We start from the raw sequence: 7,548 nt of genomic DNA, 5'->3' as shown, positions 1-7,548 counted from the left end.
TAACCTCAATGTAGAACTCCAGAGTCTGAGAATTCAGAATTTGAATCATTTCCGAGTGAACAGGAAGTTATCTTGTTAAGGTAGGAACAAAGAACACATTTACTTAATTTATTAGTGTTTTTTTTTTAATGTTTAAAAACAAAGATTTATGATGTGTGGGCCTTTATTTATTCTTTTGTTACAGGCTCCACAAATATTGTATGTGGTCTGAGCAAGGGTGATATTCTTGAATAGGGAATTTGCACTTGCTTTGACAGCTTATGCTAATAATATGTTGACTATGACATAATAATGCCAGAAAATATGTCATGAGGAATAGCAGGGCCTTGATTATTAATCCCTAAGTTTAAGTAACTTCTCAGTTTTCTTCTTGTATATACCCCATAAGTGAGATACCATATTGGGAAGGCCTTATTCAAATTATAAACCAGGGCCTCCCCGGTGGCGCAGCGGTTGAGCGCTGGGTTGCGAAGCTGCCCGCAGCCTCTGCAGCGCCAGTTCGATCCCCGGCTGCTCCCCGGCCACTGGAGGAGGGTCCCACATGGCGCGCAGACCTCTCCTGCCGCCGCTGCGCCCCTTAGCAGTGTGCTTCGGTCCTTCTGCCTGCTCTGCTCCCCGCTCTGGCTCTGGTGAATTCTCTCACCCTCCCGCTTCTGACTGTACCAGTGCATGGTATACAAAACAAGAAAAGAAAGAAAGAAAGAAAGAAAGAAGAAAGAAAGAAAAAAAGAAAGAAGAAAGAAAGAAAGAAAGAAGAAAGAGAAAGAAGAAAGAAAGAAAGAAGAAAAAGAAAGAAAGAAAGAAAGAAAAGAAAAGAAAGAAAGAAAGAAAGAAAGAAAGAAGAAAGAAAGAAGAAAGAAAGAAAGAAAGAAAGAAAGAAAGAAAGAAGAAAGAAAGAAAGAAAGAAAGAAAGAAAGAAAACAGCCTCTCTATATAAAAAAAAAAAAAAAAAAAAAAAACAAAATTATAAACCAAATATTAAGAGTTCAAACTCTCCTGAAGTATTTAAGTGACAATTCAGAGCAATTCCATCTAAAATTATTCATCCATTCAATAAAGTATCTCAGCCATACCATTTTTAAAGTATCTGTTAGGGATTAAAAAAAGTAGATGAAGGCCTCCCCGATGGCGCAGCGGTTGAGCGCTGGGTTGCAAAGTTGCCTGCAGCCTCTGCAGCGCCGGTTTGAGGCCCTGGCCACCGGGCGAGGGTCCCACCTGGCGCGCAGACCTCACCTGCCGCCCGCTGCTCCCCTCGGCAGTGTGTTTCGTCAGTCTGCTTGTTCTGCTCTTCACTCTGACTCTGGTGAATTCTCTCACCCTCCCGCACTATTGACTGTACCCAGTGCTTGTATAAATAAATAAATAAATCTTTAAAAAAAGAAAAAGTAGATGAATTAGGTCTCAATTTCTTTGTATGGTAATGAAGACTAGATAAAGCATGTCAATGAGTATTATATATACTTATATATACATATACTGTATATACACATATAAATATATATATACATACACATACATATACATATATTTAGTAACAAGTACTATGTCCACGAGAGAGATAGTTCCATGGGAATTCGCAGGCAGACAAACCATGAGAATTATGTGCACTGTTATGCCTTCTACAATAGAGTTCCTGAAGCTTGCTCTGTATGCTCATTCTGTTTATGATGTTGCTCATTTTTTTTCTACCTAACTTCTAGTTAACTTTTGAAATTCAACCCATATTGCTGTATGGTATTATAGCCTCCCCAAGGGCATTCCCCGTACTCTTCCTTTACCTGGGGTAGTTGTATATCCTTTGAGCTCCTGGAGTACCATGTACCCACATTTTCCTACAGTCTAAGAGTCTTGTATATCTGTCTATCCATCAGAATTGGTCAACTAAACGACACAATGGTATCTTCTATTTCTGTAGATTGTCTTTAAACATATAATATCTGGAACATGTTGATGACTGAGGACTGGATGAGTACAATAACTATGTTATCCATGCAGAAGGATCTTGAAGATAAAGGAAAAGGGGGGAATTATATTAGGTAGAAGAATATTATGAGCAAACTCAGGCAGGACACTGAAACAAAGAGATAAGCAAATAGTGTAGTTGAACTTTGTTAAGGTTTCTGGAGCCAGATTTAGGACAGATCTAGAATTCCTGCAGATTGAGAAGATTTGGCTAAAGATGCATTGGAGGAGAGACTAGAGGGAACAGATAATGAACTAAGAAACTCTTCACTCAATAGTGATTTATTGAAACTTATTAGTTATCAAGTCCTAGGACCTGGAGACAGAGGCACATATATTGGTCTGTCTTTGAAATTTCACAGTCTGGGGCCTCCCGGTGGCGAGCAGTTGAGCGCTGGGTTGCGAAGCTGCCCACAGCCTCTGCAGCGCCGGTCGATCCCTGGCTGCCGGCGAGGGTCCCACATGGCGCGCAGACCTCTCCTGCCGCCGCTGCTCCCTCAGCAGTGTACTTCATCAGTCTGCCTTTTCTGCTCTCCGCTCTGGCTCTGGTGAATTCTCTCACCCTCCGTGCTTCTGACTGTACTCAGTGCTTGAATAAACAACAAAAAATAAATACATCTTTAAAAAAAAAAAAAGAAATTTCACAGTCTGGTAGGAGAGATTGACCTGTAAGGAAGGAATAATGATCCTGGAAGATGGTGTGGAGGTTCTGTGAAAGGAGTTTTATATGCAAAGGAACAGAAGATTAAAATTTGGCAGTGGTTAGTAATTAACATTTACCAGGAGGGGAGAAATTTCCACTAACCATTCAGAGACTGCAAAAAGATTGGTTGGTTAAGGAGGAAATATATGATTTAATCATATTGAGTATTGTTTGGGGGGATTCCAGGCCAATAACAGCACAAGTTTATTGAACAAATTATGTTTCAGAAATCTCTCAATTTATTTTCTACAATTACAATCCCTAATGTAGCATATAGATTCACAGTGTTAAACTAGACGACAGTCTCTATTTGGGAACACCAGGTATATAAATTTAGGAAAAGAAAGAGACACTCTAACTGTGAAAGGAGGCTAAAAAATTAACACTAAACACACAGAACCAGAAATCAATTTAGACCACATATTGACAAACAAATATCTGTGTGACTGTTGAGAATGAATCTACTTTAGAAATTTGTTCTAAGATGGTCCTACTTCCAGCCCGTGAACCTTGCTCTGTTGTGTTCCAGAAAGCTACTGGAAGAAGGGTTCTGATATTTCCTTAAACAAAATAATTTTCTATCCCTCATGAGTATATTTTCAGTTGGAGGAAGAATTTCAGATGGTAAAAAGCAGTAGGGCAGGAATCCTCTCTCTTTTAAAGCAGATGAATGCATCTGTTACACCTTTCTGCTCACAAAGGCAAGAATCAAGCAGAATCATTAAACTCCTGTACTTCTAGTTTTGGCCCCTATATCTCCAGCTGCAAAACAAGTCTGCCAATCAGTGTCAGTTTTGTCAGGAAATTTTTACATGAATGCCTGGAATTTGGCCAGTGATAACATTCTTGCAGACTATTGAGAACCTGTCAGAAATAACACTATAGGAGTTTTGTGGAGACGTGCGTCTGTTTGCTATCCACGGCAGTGATCTAGAGAGGGAAGATTAGAACCTCTCCATATCCTATTACAGATTGGCCAAGTCAATGTGTGTGATAATTAAACCTATTATACTTGAAGACAGGCAAAAGAATAAGCAACGGAACTCAAGAAATCCATAGCCCTGATTAGATTGCCAATACAACCTCCCTTATCTTGAATGTCAGTTTCATTAATACACCTTTTGCCCATGGAAGTTGACTGAATTAGTCAAGTAGGCTAGCTGTGCTCTAGAAAGAAACAGTCCCCAAATCTCAGTGTCTTGAAATAATGTTCACTTGTAGATTCTGCTAAGGAACAATAGATACTCCAATTTTGAGTAAAGATACACTGAATTTGGTATGAAGGCAATTATCATAGAGATGGACATAAGAACATGGACTTGGAAAAGGGGAGCTGTTTCTCCATCTGCTCACCTCAGAACTTCTCTCTTGCCTTTCTTTTCTTTTTCCCCTCTCTTACAGGGATTTCCCATCCCTCAGATTTTATTAATTTGCCATTCATTTACAGCATTTTGGGGACATATTTTCACACAAACATTTGTGCACATGCTTTGCTTACCCTCCAACAAAACTGCCATACAAATGCCTAGCCCCTCCCTTCACAGACCCCATTTCATTAGTGCTTTTGTTGAACATTCCAAAAGATCTCAATGTTAGGGACCTAAGTAATTCTTGACATTATTGCATTCTGTTTGTTGAAATCAGATTTTCCTTTCCACAAATGAGTTTAGCATAAGGAAAGAAAAGTCTCTAGTTTAAATTACAGAAGAACCTATGTTATTAAACAAAGATTTTTATATTAGATACCTGACATTTAGAATTAAAATTATAGTGGTTTTCTGAGGCTGGGCATAAATAGTAATTTAAATATGTATTTATTTAGGAAACTTGGTCTAGTTTTGTGACTTTTCTAACTACATTAAATTTGAAAATACCATAAGATGGCCTGGAAAAAATGTTATGCTTTAAATATTAAATCATTGTATTTAAACTCATTTCTAATATAAGTTAAAAGGAGGAAGGATATAATTAAGCGAACCCATTATCTTTGAGAACTCTTGTAATCTAATATTCCCAAGCCCATCTAGTTATTGGATTTTATCACATGTTAGAGGGATAAATTAACTGTAGATGCAGCATTAGAGATCACAGAAGTCCCTGAAGAAGGCAGGAATGAGGTTGCACAGCAAATTACAATCTACTTGACTGTAAGTGCAGAACTTCAGGAACTGGATTTCCAGTAGTGATAGCCTTAAACATTTCCTCTTACCTTCTGGCAATCAATTTCCTAGCACATATCTAAGAGGATTTGTTCTCCTTTCATAAGAGCATGGATAGAAACAAAGATTCAGGAACCTATGAGGGGTTGAAAAGAGAGAATGGTGTTTGGGGGCCACTGGCTAGAGAATAAGAGAAAACAAACAGAAGGGCTCTGTAGGAAGGCACAGGACAGTGCTATGGGTATTTTCACTCTATCACATTCCTTAGGTCTTGCTCAGAACTAAGCTGTCAATGAAAACCTCTATAGTAGATACAAAGAAGAAATATATATATATATGCATTAAAAACAAAAAAAAACAGTAATAACATATAGATACCTAACCATAAAGCCCCAAAATACATGAAGCTAACCTGACAAAATTGAAGGCAATAATAGGAAGTTCTACAAAGAAGGAAGGAAGCTCAAGAGACTATGGTGGAGGACTATGGGTGATTTGGTGATGGGTGTACTATGGTAGCAATACCTGATGGAGATATCCTGATATTGCCTCAATTAATATATATATATATATAATATTATATATATATATATAAATACAAACAGAGAAAGTTCTATAATACAGTTGGAGACTTTGTACTGCACTTTCAGTGACTGTATAGAACAACTAGATTAATAAAGGGAAAAACATTTTAACAGCACTGTGAACCAACTAGACCTAACAGATATGTATAATGTAACAACAGCACTGTACACATCTATGAAGTGTGTGTAGTACACTACCTGAGATATATGTTGTGCAACAAAACTCTTACTTGATAGGTCTAAAATGTTGCAGTCATACAAGGTAGTTTCTCCTAGTACATTGGGATGATACTGGATATCAACAATAGAATAAAAACTGAGAAAAGATCATGACATGTGAAAACTCAATAATCGCTTCTTAAATAAGCAATGTATCAGTTTAGAAGCAATCACAAGTGAAATTAGAAAATAACTTGAGGTAAAGATGAATCAAAATAAAATACCTTTTCAGATCTGCCATATGCAATGGAACCTCCACCAAGATGCAGATTTTCATGGAACCTTTAGGGGGAAGACTGTCATTCTCAAAGTTGAACCCTCAGATAAAATAGAAAATGTAAAGGCCAAGATTCAGGATAAGGAAGGAATTCCTCCTGGTCAGCAAAGACCAATCTTTGCTGGCAAGCAACTGGAAGATGGAAGTCCTTTTCTCTGACTACAACATTCAAAAGGAGTCCTCACTCTTCATTTTGTCTTGAGGCTGTTGGTGTTAAGAAAAGCAGTTTATTTTCTACTGCTTCAAAAGAAAATAAACATAAGAGGAAGAAGGTTAAGCTGGCTGCCCTGAAATATTATAAGGTGGATGAGAGTGACAAAATTAGTTGCCTTCATCCTGAGTGCCCATCAGCTGAATGTGGTACTGAAGTTTTGATGGTCAGCACTTTGATAGACATTATTATGGCAATGTTGTCTGACCTATTGTTTCAGTAAACCAGAAGACATTGTGCATGGATTAACAAAGACATTATCTACAACAATGAAAACATATCAACCTGTTGGATGCAACAAAAGCAATGCTCGTGTGGAAGTAGATAGTGGTAAAGACTAACATCAAAAAGGAAAGAAAGTGTCCAACTTTATATATGAAGAGATTGGAAAGGAAGAGCAACTAAACCCAAAGCCAGGGGCTTCCTGGTGTGCAGGGGTTAAAGACACTATATCAAGCTATGGCCAGCCACTGCAGCACTAGTTCGATCCCCGGCGGCCTGGGAGCAACCACACATAGTGCAGCAGACCTCTCCTTCTCGCCCACTGCTCCCATTAGCAGTGTATTTCAGAAGATCTGCCTGTTCTGCTCCCCTATTTCTCTGGTGAATCCTCTCACCCCCAACACCGCTGGCTTACACCCAGTTCTTGTATGCATAAATAAATAAATCTTAAAACATAGCAGAAGGAAGGAAATGCTAAAGGTTAGAATGAGGATAAATGAAAAAGTTGTACAGTAAACAAAACTAAATGTTACTCCTTTAAATATCAACAAAATTGTGAAATCTTAGCTAGAGTGACTAAAAAAAAGAGATAACATTTAAATTATTAAAATCAGAAATGAGGGCCTCCCCAGTGGCACAGCGGTTGAGCGCTGAGCGGCAAAGCTGCCGCAGCCTCTGCAGCACTGGTTCAATCCCCAGCCGGTGAGGGTCTCACATGGCATGACAGACCGCTCCTGCAGTGCCCGCTGCTCCCCTCAGCAGTGTATTTGTCAGTCTGACTGTTCTGTTCCCCGCTCTGGCTCTGGTGAATTCTCTCATCCCACCGCACTTCTGACTGACAGTGCTTGTATAAATAAATAAATCTTTAAAATCAGAAATGAGATAGAATAAGTAATTCAAACCTTCCAGTAAAGAAAAGCAAAGACCGTGTGGCTCCACTGGTGAGTTATACCAAACAGCTTTATAATGTATACTACTGTTTCCTGAACATATTTTTTAAAATACAAGAGGAAGGAACACTAACTAGTTTGTACCATAACACTGTCTTTATCTTGGTATCAGAACCAATTAAAGTTATCATTAGACAGAAAACTACAAAATTATATATCATATAATATAGATAGAAAATCTTCAACAATGTAATGGCAGTACTAACAGCATATTAAAAGGATTATACAACATGACTAAGTGGAACTTACCCATTAAATCAA

General features: G+C 38.3%; 1 pseudogene; it reads left to right on the top strand.

Annotated features, from left to right (window-relative positions):
- Positions 1-5,832: 5,832 nt before the first annotated feature.
- On the top strand, positions 5,833-6,456 carry LOC119253910 (ubiquitin-40S ribosomal protein S27a-like; annotated as a pseudogene).
- The last annotated feature ends 1,092 nt before the right edge of the window (positions 6,457-7,548 follow it).

Source organism: Talpa occidentalis, unplaced genomic scaffold (assembly GCF_014898055.3).
Source record: "Talpa occidentalis isolate TD23 unplaced genomic scaffold, MPIMG_talOcc4v2.1 talOcc4.2317, whole genome shotgun sequence".
Classification (NCBI taxonomy): domain Eukaryota; kingdom Metazoa; phylum Chordata; class Mammalia; order Eulipotyphla; family Talpidae; genus Talpa; species Talpa occidentalis.
The sequence above is the reverse complement of the archived record's forward strand: the minus strand, read 5'-3'. Positions and strand labels throughout refer to the sequence as shown.